Raw genomic sequence first — 21,857 nt, 5'->3', positions numbered from 1 at the left:
CGCCGGACGCGGCCTGGGACACTCGCCCGGCCGACGCGGCGTCTGCGTGCCGTCTCCCCGCGCGGGCCGGGCCTCGGGGTCTGGGGGCGCGGGGGCCGCGAGCGTGGTCGGAAAGGGGCGGGCGCGCGCAGCGGGCGGGCGGCCGTGAGTTTCGGGAAGTTTGGAGAGGTCTGACATCGACGAGCCACCCGGCCGAGGACGGCGACGCTGCGTCCGGGAGTCCTCCGAAAGCAGGGCTGAGGCGAGCGCGGCGCCCCCGGGGACCCCGGAGTCCCCGCGCCAGCGGGAGGCCGCTGGTGGGGGCGGGGTCTGGGTAGCTCTATGCGCCAACCCCCCCCCCCCCGCAAGCTGGGAGATCCTGACGCCTCAAACTAGTGCCCGCACCCCCGCCCCGCACACGCGCGCGCGCACATACACGCGCGCGCGCGCACACGTCCTTCCCGGAGCGATTCTCGGCCACCGCCACCTTTCCTGGGTGTCCAGCCCCTCTCTCCTGGGTATTCCCCCCTCGGCCTCCCTCCGCTTGGTAAAAAGTGAGTTTGGTGTGTGTCGTTCGCGTGGCTGTCATTAAGGCAGTCTGTTATTGTGCGAGGCTGAATCAGTGGCTCTTTGTGCGCTCAGCTGTATGGTAATGCGGACCGCACCTGCTCCCCGCACAATGCCGAGAGAAAGAGCTCCCCTCCGCGCGCGCCGCGGCCTCTGCAACAATGTCCGGCACATGTTCTAAAGACCTTCCAGCCCGCCCCCCCCCACCCGAAATCTTTACACAACCATCACCTTATTAGGTTTTTACACGTCCATCAGACACTAGAACTTTTGTTTTCATTTTTTTTAAGGGAAATGAGTTTATTGGGAGGGCTGAGAACACACGTATCACACAATGAATTATCTAAATTGCTCTCATGCTTGTGTGCTCAATGCAGAATTAAGGTGGCTCATGGACCCCTACTCTGGCATCCAGCTTCATTAGGCACACTTCGGGGTCTTTTTACCAACCCTGTCTGCTCCCCTCCCCCTCCCCCAGCACCTCCGGCGGTGTCATCAGGGTGGAAGGTGTGAATGTGGGAGTAAATGTCACTCGGTGTGTGACACAGCCCCAGGGTGCCTGGCCACAAGGGCCTCGCCGCAGGTGTGCTATAGCCACCTTATTGGTGGGAACCGGCGCTGTCCTGGCAAAATGTGACCTTCATTGCAGCGGGTGTGGAGATCACAAAGTACTGTTTAATGAGCAGGAAGAGAGGAAATACCGAGTAAAACCACTGTAAACAACAATCTAAAATCACTTGGGGACTCAACCATGGCCATCCTTCTGGACGTTAGGCAACCAGAACCTTGTTTCTTTGGCTCCCAAATACCCGTAAAGTTCCTGAATTGACAGATCTGTACACGTTAGGTTTTCCACTGCTGCCTGGTCAGAAAGCAAAGAATGAGTCGAAAGTAATGTGCATGTAAGGGTGAAGTGAGAAAGGCAGGCTTGGACCCCACCAGAACCCCCTACTGTTTGGTTCAGAACAAATGGAGACTTCAAAGATGCTACACCCCCGGGATGGTGGCAATCCCAGTGTGGCCACCCTTTGCAGACTTTGTAAGGACGTGCTACATCCCCACAGGGCCGGGTCAGCATGAATCCTAATTTAATCTTGCCACCTAGTGTCAGCATCCTTTTCTCACTACGTCCATGTTTCCTCTGAAAGCTAGTTTCTGAGAACTTTGCTCTCTCTACAGCATAGAAGTTGGTGTGTGTGTGTGTGTGTGTGTGTGTGTGTGTGTGTGTGTATGGTGGGGGGGAGCTGGGTGGGTGGGAGGGAGGTGAGAGGGTTCCAGGAGCAAGGGAGACACAAAGGAAGAAAGGAATGTGAGCTCTAAATCCTCTGCCTCTGAGTCTGAGAGTAGATTTCAGTAAGAAATGAAATTTCAGGAACCTTTTAATTAGAAAATGGAAGTGGGAAATAGTCTCGTCTGAATGCCTGTTTAGAAAACTGGAAATAAAAAGTTCCACGCGCAAGGGCTTAAACCTTGGGGGGAAAAGACTTGCCCCAAATCTTTAACAAACCCCCCTCAGTATCAAGTATTTGTTAAATTGACGTGGCACAGATTTCTCGATTACAGCGGCAAAGCGGAACTGAAAGGCATCGTAAAATCCATCAGAATCCTGCCCAAAGCGTTCATTCTTTTCCAACTTAATTTATGCCACGCGATTCTGTATTGGGGAAATCAAGCAGAAAGCTCTCTCCTTCTCCTTCCTCCTCCTCCTGTTCTTTCCTCTTCTTTTTTCTTCCTCTCCTCTCCTCTCTCCTTCTCCTTCCTCCTCCTCCCCTCCTTCTCCTCCTCCCCCTTCTTCTTCTCCCCCTCCTCCTCCTCCTCCTCCTCCTCCTCCTCCTCCTCCTTCTCTTTCCCTCTCCCCCCACCTCACGCTGGTCCCTCTCCCCCTCTCCCTTTCAAAGCTGAGCTAACGGGAGACTGTTTAACTTCTGTGTTTCTGTAGGGGCCTGTTGTAGTTTAACTCCTGCACACCAGTAGCTGAGATGAACAAAGGAGAGACTCGAGGTCCAACTATTCATCCTTTCTTTGCACTTTAATTTTCATTGATTGGGAAGACAAGGGGAGCCCTTAGGGATTCAGGCTGAAGGGGGGGACACGCCTTTAGACGCCATCAGCCCCCTAGCCAGCCATCTGCTCCGAACCAAATGGCGTTTTTCCACTCCTGACTGCGTGTCTCTATACTCCCGCAACGCACTCTGAACCCCCTAAATGCAGGAGGAGGCTCCAGCTAGAGTATGTTAAATAGACTTGCCTCCACGCCGCCGGCCCTAGTGGCCAGATCCCCTCCTCCCCGCACACCATAAATCCTCACCTTGCTTATTAGGAAAAAGCAGGAAACTTTCTTTTAAATACTTTTTGATTTCTCAGCAAATTTACTGTACAAAGTGAGACTCATTAGGGCTTAGAAGGCACCCAATCCATCAGACACAGGAGAGGACACAGAGATTTGCTGCCTGGTGGTGGGGTTTTAGTTTTGCCAGGCATGCATAGCTCATAGCCTGAATAACCTAGTGGCTAGGGTAGGCTCGGGTTGTATGACCAGAACCATGGCCACAACAACTACAGCTAAGTTCCCTGTTTACTGGAGACCCTGGTTATTTTCTCCATCATTTTATTAGGCGACTTGGGGGAAAAGGCTCCCAGTCATCATTTTATCAAATTAAATGTGGCCACCTCAGTAGTGGTGTGATGAAATACTGTGGACACCCAAATCTGTTTCAGTCCCCTTTTGCCCAAAGAAAGGTTCTATTCTCAGGGTGTGTGTGTGTGTGTGTGTGTGTGTGTGTGTGTGTGTGTTTGCGTGTGTGTGTGTGTGTGTGTGTGTGTGGTGGTTGTGGGAAGAGGAAGGAGGGTCTGGGCAGATTGCAAAAAACAATGCCCAGAATAGGCTCCAGAGTCTAAGCCAGCCACAGGTTCAGTTTTCTGTATAAACAAGTCTGGAGACTGGAGTGATGTTTGTGTTTTCTTACACCAACTGAATACTGTATACCCAACAGAGAGGTTCTCTTATTCCTGAGAAGAATTAGAGTCCTTGTTCAGAACAACAAAATAAAAAAACTTCCAAGCAGCAAATCTGGTGTTGATCAAACATGCCAGGTTACTAGGAGAAGGAGGAGGAGGAGGGGACCTAAAGCATGTTTATTAATTAGTATCACATCCCCCAGCAATACATCCTACTGCCCCTTCTCATCAGTCACAGTTTGGGTATCTTTTTTTTTTTTTTTAACCATACAACGCTATTACAATCCCATTGACTATGTTCCCTATGCTGCACCTTCATCCCCGTGACTTATTTATTCCACAAACAGAAGCCCGTACCTCCCACAGCAGTTTTGGAATTACAAAGTGGTTAAAATAGCAGACAAATTGACCAACTTGCTGTGAAGGTGCAGATCTCTTCTGTAAGCCCTGGGTCTGTGTAGTGTAGTCACTAGGGACGCTTACTTCTTACTTCTTAAGGCTGTCTCGAGTCTCCCAGAGCCTCACACACACTGACCCCTATGGATATCCGGATTTGTTTAGACTTGACTGAGCCCTGTGTGGATCTGTCGTCGAAGGTACATTCTGACCTAAGCCACCCATTCATACCCAGCAGGGAAAAAGAAGGGGAGGCGGGCAGAGCTAGCTTACATTTAGACACTGGAGGCCTCCCTGTTGCTGGAGAATAAACAGGTCACAGCAAACCCAGTGAGGCCCCATCCATAGCCTCTTCTGACCTCCTGGGGCAGCCCCCTCATAGCAGAGATGGCCCCACAGACAGCCAGGACAGTGACTTTGGGCCGTCAGGTTCATGTGGGGCGTGGGGGGGGGGGGCTAGTGGCAGGAGGACAGACCCCCAGCAGGAGAAGCAGAGGTCCTGACAGTTTCTCCTAAAGCTTTCCCTTCTCAGAGCAGGCTGGGCCGCTGGAGACTGTAAGTGGCACGGTGGCCCGGCCTTCCCGGTGGGGCAGGGTCATGGCGTGTCATCTAACCTTTCCTTTTCAGTGGGAGCGGCGGCCGTGGCGAGGAAGGGAAGGCAGGTCCCAGTCCCACGTGGTTTCGCGTGGCGGTCGCGGTGCCGCGCACGGGGGACACCCCACCTCCGCGGATGCGGGGGCGGCGGGTGGAGGCCGCAGGTCCGCAGCGAGTTGCAAAGGCATGTGCTGATTTGCATGAGAAAGGGCGAGTCGCGTGCTCAGCTGGCGGCCCCGGCGCAGATGACGGGTCCCCACCCCCCGCGCCGCGCCCCCCCCCCCCCCCCCCCCCCGTCCCGGGCCGCGGCCGCGGCTCCCCGAACCCGCGGATCATCTGCTCGGGCTGTCCCGCGCTCATCTCCATGACAAAGCGCGTGTTTACCTGGCCCGGCACCGGCGGGCACGCCTTTGTCCCGGATCGGATGACCGCACAGCTGCTCCCGCCGCCGCGCGCCCGCCCCGAGTGGCCCCTCAGAACTTTCCTGCGACTGAGCGCGCGGGGGCCCCGAGGGGGGCGTGGGGCGGAGGCTGCTGCGGCCCGGGAGGGGCTGTGCCGGACCGCGGCGCAGTGCCGGAGGGCTCCCCAGAGGTGGTGGCTCGGAGAGGTGCCCGCGATGGGTTGCAAGGGCCAGGGGGGCATGGGCGTGAGGCCGGTCACCCCCACGAGCCACTGGCAGGTGCGGCGCTAGGGTGACGCAGGGCCACCCCGAGGGCCCAGGTCGACTTCGGGACGGGCCCGTGCCAGCCGCGTGCGGCGACCCGGAGCGGTGGCAGGGTCGCGGCGCGCCCTTCGTGCGCCCCTGGAGGGGTGCGGCCTCTGGGAGGCCAGACCTGAACGCGGGCCGTCCCCTGTCCGCGTCCGCGGCGGGAATCCTTGGTCCCGGGCCCAAGCGGCGCACCTGGAAACCGCAGCCTCGGACTTGGCACACAATGAGGAAGGGAAGAAAGGGCGTTGAGGGGCGCCGTCCGTCCGGCCCTGTCCCCAGGCCCTACTCCCACAGGGCGCGCCCCCGCCCGGGGGGGGGGGAGGGGGCGGCGGGTCTCGGGCACCTGTCGCCCGGGCCCTGGGGCGGCCCGTCAATCACCCGGCCGGCGCGGGCGGGGGGCGCCTGGGGGCTGCGACCCTGTGCCCCGAGGCTCTAAAACGGAGTCGCCCGGAAACGTGGCTTGGCCCGGGGCCCTCCCCACGGAGGGTCCCCGCCGAACCCGCGCAGCCCGGGGCCGCGGCCGAGGAGCCCTGGGCGAGGCGAAGCTTTCGAGCGCGCTGTCCTTCCCACCTCCCCACCTCCCCTTTTCTGTGAGCATCTGCCCGGGGGAGAACAGATGTGGGCACCTGCGGTGACAGGCCGCATATGTTCCATCCTATTCACAGGCATTCAGACGTGGCCACAATGAGCAGCCTTTGTGCGCACAGTCACTAAATATATTAATCTGCACTCCCCAGAGCACCGGGCTGTTTAATTTTTCACTAGCAATAACATCTGATCTAATCCTTAAATCGGCTCCCGAAAGCCTGCCCTCCCGCCCTCCTTTTTTCTCTCTCTCTTTCCCCACCCCCTCTCCCGAAAAACGTGTGAAGCTATTCAACCTTCCACCTGTTGCCCGCTGAACTGGGCGTGGTTCTTGAAACATCTGATGTCGGTTCGGGCAGCGGGTGGGGGTGCGGGCGGGAGCGACCGTGTGGGGGCCGCTGTTGGGCCACATGGGCGTAGCTCGGGCATGTTTATCAGAAGGAAAATAAACACAAAGTGCAGAGTGCGGCTCCCCAAATGTTGTGCAAACAAAGAACGACAATTATTAAACAGCTTCCGAAGCAGCCCAGCACACCCATCCTCCCTGTGTACCGCCCTTAAAAACGTACGTGAAGTTGGCATTTATCTTTTTTTGATTAAACTCCAGTGGTTACTATAAACACCGGGCAATAGGCCGCGCAGCCAAAAGGTAACATAAATCTCAGACGTAAGACTTAGGTTTTTTAAGCAATTTTGTTGCATGGCTCTTTTTCTTAGCATCCCTTATTCTGTTTTGATTTGTTTTCGGCCACAATGGGTCCTTTAGTGCCATTGTGGGTGTCACAATGCAGACGGACATCAGGCTGTGAATGAAGACAGAGGCAGTTTAAACAAACCAGGCTCTTTCTTTCCTTCCCGTCCATTGTGATACGAATGGGCCTTCTGCACTGGCTGCTAGGAGACCGGCTTTGCAAGGCCCTACTCCAGTAAATGGGCTGGAGAGAAAGGGACCCCAATAAACAGCCTAAGTATTGGAGAAAAAAGAGGGGACGAATTTCGGCAAATGTCTTTCACCTTCAAATCAGCACATTTCTTAATCCCGAAAAGTAAGGCATGCTTTCTTGAGCTGCACTCCTTGCTTTTTGAGTTTCCTCCCTGCCCACTATGAAATTCTTAGTCTCTCCCCTATGATACGTCCCCGTCCCCGGAAGCAGAATGGGGACAGCACTGGCACTCCATCAAGGTTTGCTTTCAAAAAGCTATGGGAACAGGGCGGTGGCTGTTTATCAATCATTATCACTAATAACTAATGATCGTAAACTGCTTTCAAACTGTAAGCTGCTCACTGCTGGTAGGTATGTAGGGGCATGGTTGTGAGTCTGGATTTTTTTAGGAACAGTCACAAACCCATGCTTTCTTTTTTTTTTTTTTTAAATTTTTTTATGTTTGTTTATTTTTGAGAGAGAGAGAGAGACAGAGCATGAACAGGGGAGGGGCAGAGAGAGGGAGGGAGACACAGAATCCGAAGTAGGCTCCAGGCTCCAGGCTCCGAGCTGTCAGCACAGAGCCCGATGCGGGGCTCGAACCCACAGACCTCGAGATCATGACCTGAGCCGAAGTCGGATGCTCAACCGACTGAGCCACCCAGGCACCCCTGCTTTCTTTTAATGGTAGTTGGAACTGTTCCTATTTACATTAGTAGGTTCATTAAAGCAAGAAATACAGTTGTTTTTAGGTTGTTAGGGGCCCAGTAGGAGTGAGTTAGGAAGGAGCCACCGCCACCACCTTCACTTCTCAGTGGTTGGAACTAAGTCACAGGACACCACTGAACCGACCATAGTCAAGGCAAATGGGAAAACCATGATGGGCTTATGGAAGTCACTGTTCACAGCTGGGGCTACAGGCAGATTTACTTGCCCAAAGCACATGGCAGCGAGAAGGCCACTTCAGTCACTCACTCATGTGTTCATCCACTCACCTGTCTTGGAGGCTGGAGGTGCAAAGGAAAGTTAGGTCTTCTCTCTGCCACTACGTGCAGTATACAATGAGTAGCGAAGGCTTTTATTTTCAGAAAGAGTTTGTATAGGATTACTTTGCCTTCCTTAAATGTTTGATGGAATTCACCAGTGAGGCTACGTGGGTCTGGAGTTTTCTTTGTTGGAAGGTTTTTACTTAGAAATTCAACTTAACAAATAAATGTATGGTTTAATGAATATAGGGTTACTCAGATTTTCTATTTCTTCTCAGGCTTGGTAGTTTTTATGGCTCAAGAAATTAAAAAACAATTTTTTTTAATGTTTGTTTATTTTTGAGAGACAGAGACAGAGCACGAGTGCGGAAGGAGCAGCGAGAGAGGGAGACATGGAATCTGAAGCAGGCTCCAGGCCCTGAGCTGTCAGCACAGAGCCCAGCTCGGGGCTCGGACTCATAAACCGTGAAATCATGACCTGAGCCGGAGCTGACTCTTAACCGCTTAACCGACAGAGCCACCTAGGCTCCCCAGGCTCAAGGGATTTTTTCCTCTTACCTGAAGCTGTTCAAATAGTCTTCTTTTAACCTTTCGGTCTAAGTAAACTCTGTGGTTCCATCTTCCATCATTAATATGGGTGATCTCTGTCTTCTTTTTTTGTTGTGATCAATATAGCTACAGGTTTATCAGTTTCATTGCTCTCATCAAAGAACCAGTCTTGTTTCACTGAGCACCTTTGCTGATCAAGGCTAGATCTAGCCCAAGCCACTGGGCTTGCCTTCCTTCGAGAATCTCCACCCTCCACTTCCTGTTGTCTACTCCCTGAAAATAATCATTTCATATATTTTGTCTAGATTTCTAGTTGTTTAAAGTGGAAGGACAAGTTCTGTAGGAATTATTCCTTCATGGGCAGAAAAGCTTGAAACAGGATACTTTCGGGGGCAAGTAACAGAAAATCCTAATTCAACACACTTAACTATAAGGAAGGGACACCATCAAATAGAATTCGGAGGTGGTCTTTGTGTGAGTTAATCTTTGGCTTAACCGCATCGTCCAGGCACAAGGCACTCTCCATGTTTCTGCTCCACTGGCTTTGGATTGACTTCAAATGTTGCTTAACTCCCTCCCATGACTGCATGATGGCTGCAGGGGCCCAGAAGTCACAAGCAGACATAACAATGACCAGAGGAAGAGGCTCATTTTCTTTCTGTGTGACACTTTGTAACAGCCATAAAACACTTCAGTAATATTCAAGGTGGACTAACCATGTAGAAGTCAGTGTATTGTTAGGGTTATGGCTTTTTTTCTTTCCCAGTTTTTGGATGGTGAACTATTGCTCAAATGAAACCACATCAACCCATGTGGTTGTGTTCAAAGAAATTCAGTTCAGCATTCAAATAAAATTAAAACTAACTCCAAATAAATTTCAAAGGCTGTTTGTTACCAAGAGAAACCCGCCCTGATCCCACCCTTCCCAAGCTCATTTCATGCTCCATGTTTCTTCTGTTTCTCAGTGGATGTGAAGGCTTTCCCTTCACCATTATTCTCTCCCTTAACTCCCTTCTCCCTACTTTCAACCTACAGTTTCTTTCTTTCTTCTTTTCTTTTCTTCCCTATTTTTCTCTTTTATGTAAATCTGCCATCCTGTTTTTAGGTTCTGCTCACAATTCATGTCTGATGTGCCCAATAGGGCATAGGAAACATCTATGTATGGTGTCAAGCAGGAGGTGGGGAAAGGACCTGAATAATCACATGTAACTTTTTTGCTGATTTCTGTTATGCTGATTTCCATGTACAACTTTTCTTCTAGTGTCCCGGGAAAGGGGCCTGCAAAAGAATCTTTGGCTTCTCCCTTCCTTCACTATTGTGCACTGGAGTTGTAAAAAAAATTTTAAAGCCTCTAGAATTTAGACAGATTTGAGTTTGAGTAACAATTGTGCCACTTACCACTTGTACTAGTTACTTAACAACTCTTTAAAACTTAAATTTTTTTCTTTTACCAAAGTAATACAGTTCCAGATTTTAAAATTCAAGTAGTATTTCCAGATTATAACAAAAAATAGCAATCACCTACATCAAGCATTCCCACTTTCAATTCCTTCCTCTAACTTAACTCTTCGCTATTGTTTTTTAAAATTTACTCTCATATTTCTTTTTTAATGTTTATTTTTGAGAGGGAGAAAGAGAGAACGAGCAGGGGAGGGGCAGAGAGAGAGAGAGGGAGATACAGAATCCGAAGCAGGCTCCAGGCTCTGAGTTGTCAGCACAGAACCCAAGCGGGGCACAAAGTGTGAGATCACCACCCGAGCTGAAGCCAGCGGCTTAATGGACTGAGCCACCCAGGCGACCCCTCCCCCCGCCCCCGGGCCTTTTTTTTAATGTTTACTCTCCTATTTCTTTTTTTTTTTTTTAATTTATTTTTTTTCCAACGTTTATTTATTTTTGGGACAGAGAGAGACAGAGCATGAACGGGCGAGGGGCAGAGAGAGAGGGAGACACAGAATCAGAAACAGGCTCCAGGCTCTGAGCCATCAGCCCAGAGCCCGACGCGGGGCTCGAACTCACGGACCGTGAGATCGTGACCTGGTTGAAGTCGGACACTTAACCGACTGCGCCACCCAGGCGCCCCATTTACTCTCCTATTTCTTATGAAAGAGTCTCTAATGCTATGCCTGTCTTATTCCCTTGCACGTATTGTCTATGGACTTCCCAGCTTTAGCAGATGAAGATTTAACTCGTCCACCGGATTTCCCACACGCATTTATGAACACGTGTAAGATTGCCTCCCATTTTTTTAAAAAAATTATAGCATCCTTTTGTATTAAACTACCATTCTGTATTTACTTTATTATTTTTTTTAATGTTTATTTTTGAAAGAGGGGGAGAGAGACAGAGTGTGAGCGGGGGAGGGGCAGAGAGAGAGAGAGAGACACAGAATCGGAAGCAGGCTCCAGGCTCCAAGCTGTCAGCACAGAGCCCGATGCAGGCATCGAACTCACAAACTAGGAGATTATGACCTGAGCTGAAATCAAGAGTTGGATGCTTAACTGACTGAGCCATTCAGGCGCCCCTCAATTTTTTTTTTTAACAGATGCAATTTAAGGAATGTTTTCCATTCAAATAGAATTTTCTTAAAAAAATTTTTTTTAAGATTTGTTATTTTTGAGAGACAGAGACAGAGTGTGAGCAGGGGAAGGGCAAAGAGAGAGAAAGAGAGAGAGAGAGACAGAGAGAATCTAAAATAGGCTCCAGGTTCTGAGCTGTCAGCACAGAGCCTGACATGGGGCTCGAACACACAAACCATGAGAACATGACCTGAGCTGAAGTCAGACGCTTAACCAACTGAGCCACATAGGTACCCCGTGTATTTGCCTTACTAAAGCTAGGTAATTATTCACAGCTGAGGCATATGCGGTGACTACATTTTATTTTTTGTGCAGTTTTTTGTCTTTACTGGATTCAACAATTGCCTAATATATTTGCTTGACGTTTCTGTGTACCTCTTACTTATCATCACCAAACTCCAAAGATCTTCCTTTAAAGTATTCAGACACATCAGGTGTTCAAGGGTGTCAGTGTCCTGGATGAGGAAGGTATCTCTGGAAGGCACCTGCCCTAGTTTAAATGGTCTCTGTCTAGGACTTACTTTCCTCCTCTGTCTTCACTTGGATTCCCTGCTACCCAGGTCCTAAATATCCCTCTTTCCTGACTACTTAATTTTGGAGAGTATCCCTCTGCAGGTTTCTGAATGGATTTGGTAGATCATATTTTTGAGCTGCGTATCTCAATATATCTTTATTCTACTCTCACACTTAACTAATATTTTGATTGAGAGTAGAATTTAGTGTTAGAATTATTTTCTTCAGAATTTTAAAGTTAAGTCTCCACTGAATTTCAGCTTCCTGGGATTCAATTGAGAATTTCCATGCCCTTCTGATTTCCAATCCTTTAAATGTGACCTTTTTCTTTTTTCCTATGGAAACTTTTTTTTTTTTTTTTTTAGGAAGGGGCAAGTCTGAATATTTATTACCCTTTTTAAAAATACGATTATTTACATAACTTGGTTTTTAATAATTGGCTCTCCTGAGTCAGTACAAGCCAGCTCCAGCACACCACTGCCCCTAAGCCTCTAGGAGGCCTTAGGATTGTACTGTCCACCAGGAGACAGCCTGACTACATTTTCTTATGGAACATGTGGGAGTAAGCAGGGAAAGAATCTTTAGGCAGAATGCCACCAAGGTTCACTTAAATTCAGTTATCTCCTGGTCTCTCTTCTTCCTAATCTGCATGGAGGCTCAGAAGTAGAAGGATTTGCTCAAAGGAACAGAAAGGAACAAAAAGAACCAGGAAAGACTTCAATGCGAAAGGAACAGAGCCAAAGTTCTGGAGGGGGACAGGTCAGGGAAGAGCTGAGGTTGAAAGCCTCTGGCCCTCGGTTCTCAAGAAAGGCAGACTTAGAGTGGGGGCGGGGGGGGGGCAGATGCCTTTTATTGGTCTAACCAGCATAACTAGTAGTAGGTTTGGGCAGAGCTCCCCTATCTGTCCTGGCCCCCATCTTTCCTGGGTGTTCCTGACTCACCCCAGGGGAGGAGAGTGTTGGGCAGGGGTGGCAGGCAGAGCCAGGATTGAAAAGGGGATCAGGGTGAAGTAGAAAGCACGGGGTTACCAGATCACTCAAATAAAAAGCCCATCAGGGCAGAAGAGAGGATGTTTCCCCAAACAGGCCCCTCTGCCCTTGCCAGGAGTGGAAGGGGGCAGGAAGCTTTCACTAGAGGTTTCCTACTGTGCCCTTTGTGCTATCAGCATCTCCCGGATGTGTTCCTTAGCTTCCTTCACACTCTGCTCCAGGTAGGATTTTTTCTGTTCCAATTCTTTAATTTTTTCTTCTGCTATTTTCTGTTTCTCTGAGTTGATTGTGAATTACCTCCTTGGACTGAAGAATAAACATTCTTCCTACACCTTCATACATGTTAGTCTCATCTATCAAAGTCATAATCCCTGTATCTGTAAGATGTGCATGCTTTTTTGTCTGTTTAGCTGTTCAATCTGTATGTCTGCAACTTCACCTTCTGTTGAATGTCAATAACTTTGGCTTGAAGCTCTGTGAAGGCCCTCTTCAATTCCAGATCCATGGGAGCGGCCATCTTGGTTCACTCAGTGTGCCTCTCCTTATGGAAACTTTTAAAGATCTTTTCTTTATCGCTGGTGTCCTGAAATTTCATGATGTACCTTAGTGTGGATCATTTTAGATTTGTTGTGCTGGGCATTTAGCAATCCTTTTCAATATAAGAACGTGTCTTTTACATCTGGGAAGTTTTCTTGAATTATTTCTTGAGTATTTCCTCCTCTTCATTTTCTCTCTTTCTTGTAATTCCTATTTTTCACATGTCAAACTTTAATCTTCTAATTTTCTTATGTTTTGTCTTTCTCCATATTTTTCTCTTTGTTCCAATATCTGTGAGATATCATCAGATTTATCTTCTAACTTTAAACACTTTTTAAATTTAGGGTGCCTGAGTGGCTCAGTCGGTTGATCGTCTGACTTCCACTCAGGTCATGATCTCATGGCTCCTAGTTGGAACCCTGTGTCGGGCTCTGTGCTGACAGCTCAGAGCCTGGAGCCTGCTTCTGATTCTGTGTCTCCCTCTCTCTCTGCCCCTAACCCACTCGCATTGTCTCTGTCTCTCTCAAAAATAAATAAACATTAAAAAAAAATTTAAACACTTTTTAAATTTATCATGGCTTTTATAATTTTCAAGAGCTCTTATTTTTGGAATGTTCTTTTACATATTCCCTCTCTGTTTCTCTCATGGATAATCTTCAGAGATTGCAAAGAACAATGTTCTTTTACAATATTTTTCTTCTTTCTTCTAGTTTTTTGTTTTTTCCTTTTCTTCTGTCTTCCTCACATGTCTGTCAATCCTCGGTCACAGGTGTCTATTTCGCAGGGAGGTAGACATGCTTATCGGAAGCTCTGTGGGATAGATGAAGACCGCCAAGTGGTGGGAGTCACCTAAGGCAGTTTGAGGAGCTTTGGCTGGCCTGTCACCCTCCGCCTCCACCGTCTGGGTCCCCACAGGCTGCAGCTGGTGTCTCTGCTTGCCCCTTGCTCCTTCCGAACTCCTTGTTTCCTGGGTTTTCTTCTTCTGACCTTCCTCTTCTGAGATTCCACTTCCTTCCAGGCTCAAGTCACACTTTATCTTCTTGCTGCCTTCTTCATCCGCATGTTATAAACTTGACACTATGTTTCACTTGTTTCCCAGTATTTAATGTATGTTCATTTGTCTTCCCAACCGCAACGTGTGTCCCTTAAGATGAGAGACCACTTCACATCCTTCTTGGTGTGGCACCCAACCAGTAGTAGCTGCTAAGCACTGTTGATTTTACCAAAAGAAAATTTTAAAGTCAGCCAGAAAGGAAAGCCTTGTATGCCGGGTGCAGAGATTCCTTCTCAGATGTAATACATACATGTGGTGTCGCTGCAGTTTGGTAATGCTTTCTGAGCGCTTGATCTGTCAAGTGCTTTGCAAGAGACTCTGAAGAGAGCAGCATTTGATCATCTTACTTCAGCGGAAGCCTCTCGTTCCCTGGGGTTCACAGCAGCACTACCAGATATGTTGTGTGTACAGACAGGTTTTGAGATGCGGCCTAAATAACTAGGTATTACTAATAATTTAACTTCCTCCGTGATTTACCTAAAAATAAATTAGATTGGTTTAAAGGCTAATCTGCTATCACACTTGGCCAGTGAAACATTCTCTTGGTTGTAGAGAAAAGGGTGGCATTGCAGCTAGAGGAACGGACATTGGGTATAGTCTGGACTGCCTGATATCTGAGCTTTAAGGGAGCATGTCCTGACTGTGAACTTGACTGATCTTAAAGCGGTTTTCGAAATAAGGTGGATATGGTGGCTTACAAGCAGAGTCCAAACTCCTTAACATGAGATGGAGACGCTGCATGACCACGTGATCCTGTTCACCAGTTTTATCTGCCACCACTCTCTCATGTATAGGTTATAGTCCGTGAAATTCCTCTAAAACGTCCTGCTTCTGCACCTGTTCTTGCTTCTCCCCAGAAACCTCACTCCATTCAAACCAGAAAACCTGCCCAGTAAATAAATTCGGCTTCAAGGGTAATTATGATCATCATCATCACAGACAGCAATACCAACAAGTGGCTAAAATGTACGTGCTTACCAAGGGCTGAGTGCTCTGCCATATTCTTTGTTTTTTGGTTTGTTTTTGCTTTTTAAAATTTATTTATTTTGAGAGAGCGAGAGCAGCAGAGAGGCAGAGAGAGAGGGAGAGAGAATCTCAAGAACTGTGACACCAAGACCTGAGCAGAAACCAAGGTTTGGTCGCTTAACCTCCTGAGCCGCCAGGCGCCCCTCTGCTATATTCCTCGTAAGCACTGCCCGGGAAGTACCATTACCGTCCCAACTAAAGAGTCGAGGAAGCTGTGCGTACAGAGGTTAAAAAACAACTTGCCCAGGATCACGCACCCGATTCCGTATTCCCCACTCCCACTCCCCATACCTCACGCGTAAATGGGCACATTCAGAGTTGGTAAACACAGGTTTGCCCCGGTTTCCCAAAGTTTGTCACCCCACTTCGTCAGCGCGTTTCCGCTAACTCAAAGAAATCCGAAGAGGACTTCCGCTTGCGTGAAAAAAGCCACCGGGGCACCAGTGCAGGTCTTTCCTAAAAGCGAAGTGGTGTACTCTTCGCTTTGCACCGTTTGGACTTAGAAAAGGTTTCAGAGAGCGCTCTGCTTTCCGACGGAGCGGCAACCTCCAAGAGCCTTTCGGGACAGCCGGGCTTCAGGTAAGCCTGACCTTCTCCCGAGCCGGCCGCGGCGGTCACCTGGGTCCCCGAAAAACTGGCGCCAGGGGCTCCGGGTAGCGTCGGCCCCCACAGGCCAGCAGGGCGAACGAGCCCAGGCGGCCAGCCTCAATCCACCCGCGGCCCGCAGCGCAGCACCGGCAGAAAGGAGAGGAAAGAGGTGGCGCCCCGCCGACGCCCACGGGAGGCGCAGGAACCGTGTGACCCGACCGAGGAAGCAACGCGCGGTTTCCAAGGACACGGCCGTGGCGCCTGCGCAGCTCGCTTCCCCGGAGCCTGGGGAACCGGCCGGGCAGGCCCCGCCCCCCGTGCAGGGAGGTTCCCGCGAGCGGAAGCGCTTGGGGCGGAAGCGGAAGTGCGCAGACGGCTGCGGCTGGGCCGAGGGCGGTGCGGGCGCGTCTCTGGCTGTGCTGGCGTATCTCTAGGTAGGGCCGGGTCTGCGGGGCCAGCGCCGTCCCGACCGCTCCCCGCCTGCCGGGCTCGGCTCGCTGCGCTCGCGTTTCTGCGCCGTCGCGGCCGCCCCGGCCGTGAACCCCGTCGCGGGTCCCTGGGCCCGGGTCCGAGCCCTCCGCGGCCTTGCCCGCCCTCAGCCCCGCCGCCCCGCTCCGGGTACCTGGGAATCGCCGCCCACCGCCTTTCCCCTCCTGGGCCTCTCCGTCCCTGTCACCTCATTTCCTGACCTCCCGACCCCCCCCCCCCCCGGCTGCGACCTTCGCTTCCTCCTCTTTGGTGTCATCGTGACCCGACCCTCAAGAGACGTGTGCCAATTCCGGGTCCTGACCTGACGGTCCCTTCAAGAGATGTGTGCCAATGCCGGCTCCGCTCTTCTCGGCTACCTGGCCGCACGACTGTGTGATCGCCCCCAGAGAGGCGTCCTCTGATGTCAGCACTCGCGTCTCAAAACTTGTGTGCCTTTTCCCCCAGGCATGTCTGGGCTGTCCTCAGCCGGGGCTCCAGCCCCTAGCAAGTGCTAAGTCCTTACAGAAAGGAAGATGGAAAGACGGCAGACCAGTGTATGGATAGCCGAGAGGACGACTTGTCTACGGTGGCCAAGCAGGGGCAGGAAAGTGTCTTTGCAGGAGCGGGGATTTGAGCTGAGGTTTAAAGAAGTAGGGTTAGATAATAGAAGTAGAAGATAATAGCCTAGCGATGGGGAATGGCAGGAAGTTACAGAGAATTTGGGGCAAGGAAGTGAAGTGATCAGATGTCATTATTAAGAGTTAGCCTGGCAGGTGTAGGATGATGGCGTGGGGTGATGGTACATCATGACAAGAGGGCTTTTGCGGTTGTGCAGGAGAGAAGCTTTAAAACCTAAACCCGGAAATGGTAGTGGAGAGAACTTGGAGTGAGTTGGATGCGAAAGGCACGAGGTGTTGGTATTTCTAATGACTTGTAGGTTTTTGGCTTGACGTTTGAGATGATTCAGAGAGTGAGAAATGGCTTGGGGAGCAAGTCTGGAGCATCAGGCTGCTGACTGCTCACCTCCCAAGCGTATTAAGTTGTTTGACCTGGAGCTGTATTTCACGGTTCCTCTAGTCACCTCGCCCTTTATTTTTGTCCTTGGTCTCTGTCATTTGTGAGTCATGGCCTCACGTCTGCATGTGCTCAGTGACCTGCCCGTGTTTGGGCCTTGCTCGTAGGAGCTAGCCTCTCTGCACCGGCACAGCCTTCACACATTGTCTGTGTTTAGATTTCCTCGTCACCCTGTCTCCTGCCATCCCTAAGCTCTGCGAAGTGGTTCTCGCCAACCGTGTGGTCACGCTGGTCTCAGAGCTGCACTTGTCCTTCCTCACCAGCTGTGCTCAGGAAAAGCGCTGACAGCATCCCAGCTGTGCCAAACCCCTCACTGCCCATGTCTGTACGCACACTGTCTCTGAACCACCTTCCCTCTTACCTACCTTGTATAATTTCTAAACCCCTAATCTCTCCGACACGTGGCGCCCTCTCCTCTGGTCACTTCTGGCCCGCTGTTTTCTCGCCTGCAAACTGAGAAGACAAGGAGGTGGCATCTGAGGTCCTACCCCATCCCTGAGCCTTAACCTGGGTGTCGTTTATGGGGTAGATTTACTGTGAAGCTAATGAAGACCAGGTTTCAGGGTCCCTCACTTTCATGAGCCCCTTCCAAGACACTGGGAAAGACCTCAGTGGTCTTGTGTTTATAATTTTGTAGTTTTTAAAAAGAAGGACCCCAACCGTGTAGGCTTCAGGCCCTGCACAACTTGGATCCCTGTGAAACTGGCCATTTGTCACATCCTGCCGTCTTGCTGTTTGCATTCTTGCCCTTCAGACTTTCCCCTTCATGTGTGTGCTAATCATCGGGGCTTGGAGACAGAACAGGAGTGAATGGAGCCCAGTTCCTGCTGGAACCCTCAGCCGGGGAGGGGCATGCATTTGGCAGAACCTTTGCAGCGATGCCTGTATTGATTTCACTGCTGCGTTGCCACCTTTTTCAAGAAAAGGTTAATGGTGAGAAGGAAAGTCTGTTTAATTGAGGTCATAAAAGCAGTTCTTATCTCTGGAAGAAGCTACAGCAATACATGGAAAATCCTTCAGGGGAATTAATTGCATCCTTTCAGTAGTTTGAAAGTGAGGTAACCCTTATGCTGTAAGTTAGTTTCATAAGGCTTCATAATAAGTATGAATCACTTTTTATTTTGATTTGCTCTTACATATGTTTCTTTGTAAAGTGCCGTTGGGAAGATCTTCACAGACTAAAAACGTGTTGTTTAAGGCTTAAATTACTTACATAAAATAAGATATTTTTAAAGCATTTTGTAGCAGTAGGTTAAAATCTACCAAATTGAGAGGTAAATCATTATTTAATTTGTACAAAAAAGGGAATCGATGATCTACAAAGAGATTAAATGTTTTGTCTCCGGTCAGACATTGCCAACCAAAAACCCAGCTCCTGAGCATCCTTACAAGAAGGAACCCACTGCTTTTGCTGTAGAACATTTGCTATAACGTGGACCAAACCAGTAGGTCCTTGAGTATGCCTGTCTAGCTGCAGAGTCCTGCCGGGACGCGTGAGGTTCCATGAGGCTGTGCAGCTGAACTACTGTTCCCATTCGCGCCGTAGCCCAGAGTGTTGCGTCATTGTAAAGTCCTTTATATTCAAACCATCGCCACCCAGGACAAGAGGAAGGTAATTCTGTTTGAAACAGTGGAGTTTTGGGGCGCCTGGGTGGCGCAGTCGGTTAAGCGTCCGACTTCAGCCAGGTCACGATCTCGCGGTCCGGGAGTTCGAGCCCCGCGTCGGGCTCTGGGCTGATGGCTCAGAGCCTGGAGCCTGTTTCCGATTCTGTGTCTCCCTCTCTCTCTGCCCCTCCCCCATTCATGCTCTGTCTCTCTCTGTCCCAAAAATAAATAAAAACGTTGAAAAAAAAAAAAAAAAGAAAGAAACAGTGGAGTTTTCTGGATAGTTTAATTCTGGGTTTTTGCCCAGCAAACACTAAAATCTCCCATTTCAGGGTGGCAGTCTTTGTAAAATAGAACATTTCCCTGCTTTGTTAATAGAATGCATTGGATGTGGTATAAACTTTCTTTAATGATCTCAAACACTTTAAACATAATTTGTTAGTTGTGATGTAAACACTGTTAGAACTTGTTGAGGCGCGGGAAGCTATTCTGCTGTTATTTGTAAGGAGTTTTTGTGTCTCTCGGGTTTTTTTAGTTTTCCTGTTCTTCTGCTTTCTCCTTGTCAGCCCTCAGCAGTTCCTGCTGCTGTTGGTGTACATATGCCTGCTTCAGATGCCCTTTCCATATTTTTCTCTTCTGTGGACATAGAAGCTTCTTGTTAGAACTGAATAAAGAAATAGTCTGTAGATATAAGTAAGAGCTTGAAGAAGTCTCTTACGAATAAATTGTTTTAGCCTTAACTCATGAGTTTATATTGATTCTTACCCTGAATTCTGAATAAATGAAGCATAAATTTGTGCATGCATACGTGCGTCTTCACCTGTGTTCAGCGACAGTAATTTTCACATTATGTGTCATTGTCCTTTAAGGGGTTTTGTAGAGCTGCAGTGGGTTAGGGAAAGGCCCAGTGTTCTGGTTGCTCCTTCAGTCCTGATTATTCTGTTAATGCCCTTATGACTAGGAGAACCTTCAGGAAGGAGAGCTCTCTGGCTGAGGACACCCGCAGGGTAATTCCCAGCACTGGAGCCGGCAGCAACCAGACCACTCCGATGTGACAGTTAGGCGGGGGTGTGGCTTAGTAAAAGGTGCATAGGCTTTGGAGGCCGATGGGTTCAAATCTCGCCTCTCCTGTTGTCTGTGGCCTCCGGCAGGTGCCCTGATGTGGCACACACACTGCCGCCCAGCACCAGCTCTTTTTCCTTCTTGGCTGGTACAGCATGCCTGTCGCAAGTCTGAAAAACGGATCATGGGCCCGTGGGACTAGAGATGTCTGCTGCGGGGCTTTTAGAGGAAGTGTGCAATATGGTGCATTGTGACACACGTGTGCACACTGCCAGGCTTTCTTCTCTGGTGGACCCTGTGCCTTTCACTCCCTCTCTCAGGGCTCATATCTTAGTGACTTTGCCTTGCCTGCTGCTGTGTCCACAGCCGCTAGCACAGGGCCTGGAGTACAGTAAACACTAGATGGACATTTATGGAGCAAATACGGGAACTTAGAACTCTTGCCTTTGGTACATGTGTGGGGGCCAAAAGAGGGTCTCTTCCTCTGTTGTCTTGCAATGGGAGTTAGGACTCTGCACCCCACCAGTGTCAGGGTTCTTCCAGAGTCGGTGTCTGGATGTTGGGCAGCTAGAGCAACCAGTGCCTCCCAGAGCCCCGTCGTTTATCTCCAGTCTTGTCTGTCTCCATCCTTTCTCCACCGCGTCAGGTGAGTGTTTCTAAAATGTTCTTGTTTAGGAGCCTTGACCAGTACCTGGTCTCCCTTGGGAAGAAGTGCAGGTGCCTGTGTGTCCTTTGGGAGCCCTGTGCTATCTGGCCCTGTCTGCAGCATCATCGCCTCACTCTTCCTCCTTTAAATCAGAGTTCTGGCCACACAGAGGTTGTTTTTTGTTTTGTTTTTTTCCATTTTCCATGTTCGAGGAACACCTAAGTTGCGTTGCAGGTACAACTGCTGAATAGAACACGTCTTAAGCACCTTAGAAACACCCATTTACTGATTAAAAAAAAAGATGTCTTACAAACTTTAAAACATTTTCACTCCTTATTTCTCCTGTGCCTCCCGCCTGCCTGCTGTCTCATCTCCATCTGGCGCACCCGTCTTTCCTGCCTTTCGTCAAGGCTCACTTCTAGTGCCCTGGCTCAGGACAGCCATTGTGGATCCTTGATCTGGGATGGGTCCTCCTGCTGAGTATTCCCCAGCTCTGTGCCATTTCTCTGGCCTGTAGCTATGCTCAAGTGACTGTTGTTGGTTGAATGTTTTCCTGATGAAGCATAACCCTCTGGAGGGCAGGGCCCCTGTGTCTTGTTGGTAGAGAGGGTCTGCCGTAGTCAGTGACCTAAGGTGCTTGCTGAAGGAGTAAACCAGATGTATGTTCAGACAAGATCCCTTGGTATTGTTGAGGAGAACTGAGTACCAATGAGTGGCAGCTACAAATGATATCTTGTCAAAAAAAGGACCAGTATGTGCTTTTACTTGACTCAGCGGTTTCATATCCAAGATTTGTCCCAAGGAAGTGCTCAGAGATGGGCTCAAAGATTTATATACACAGATGGGATTCGCTTTCTTATCTCTGGCGTTGTGCATCCATTAAAAGTAACACTGCAGGGGCGCCTGGGTGGCGCAGTCGGTTAAGCGTCTGACTTCAGCCAGGTCACGATCTCCCGGTCCATGAGTTCGAGCCCCGCGTCGGGCTCTGGGCTGGTGGCTCAGAGCCTGGAGCCTGTTTCCGATTCTGTGTCTCCCTCTCTCTCTGCCCCTCCCCCGTTCATGCTCTGTCTCTCTTTGTCCCAAAAATAAATAAATAAAAACGTTGGAAAAAAAATTAAAAAAAAAAAAAGTAACACTGCAGGAGAAGTTTAACACAATGATTTGGAAATCTATTCATGATCAATTAAAACAAAAAAGTAGATTACAGAAAAGTATCCCTATTTTTAAAAACAGTGAGTAATAATAAAAAAGGCTAGAAATATGTACTCTAAAATTGTTGTAGTCATTGTCTTTGGAAGATGAGATTATGAGTAGTCTTTTTTTTCCTCCCCCTTTGTGCTATTTCTTACTTTTCTGCAAAGGACATGACTACTTGTTAAATTAGGAACATTTTTGTGAATATATTTCCGATAGTGAAAAGTAAACCAACTTGTAAAAATCATAAATACAGTAAAACCTCAGTAAAACTTATAA

General features: G+C 49.4%; 1 protein-coding gene and 1 pseudogene across 1 annotated transcript in view; one reads left to right on the top strand and one right to left on the bottom strand.

Moving 5' to 3' along the window:
- Positions 1-11,107: 11,107 nt before the first annotated feature.
- On the bottom strand, positions 11,108-13,259 carry LOC121013164 (prefoldin subunit 1-like; annotated as a pseudogene).
- A 2,605-nt stretch (positions 13,260-15,864) lies between these two features.
- FAM120B (family with sequence similarity 120 member B) overlaps positions 15,865-21,857 on the top strand; it is a 96,541-nt gene continuing 90,548 nt past the window's right edge. Inside the window, exon 1 of the mRNA XM_040448653.1 lies at positions 15,865-15,963. The gene's annotated coding sequence lies outside the window, so the exon portion shown is untranslated. The remainder of the gene's footprint in view (positions 15,964-21,857) is intronic.

Source organism: Herpailurus yagouaroundi, unplaced genomic scaffold (assembly GCF_014898765.1).
Source record: "Herpailurus yagouaroundi ecotype Mexico unplaced genomic scaffold, PumYag 198, whole genome shotgun sequence".
Lineage (NCBI taxonomy): Eukaryota > Metazoa > Chordata > Mammalia > Carnivora > Felidae > Herpailurus > Herpailurus yagouaroundi.
The sequence above is the reverse complement of the archived record's forward strand: the minus strand, read 5'-3'. Positions and strand labels throughout refer to the sequence as shown.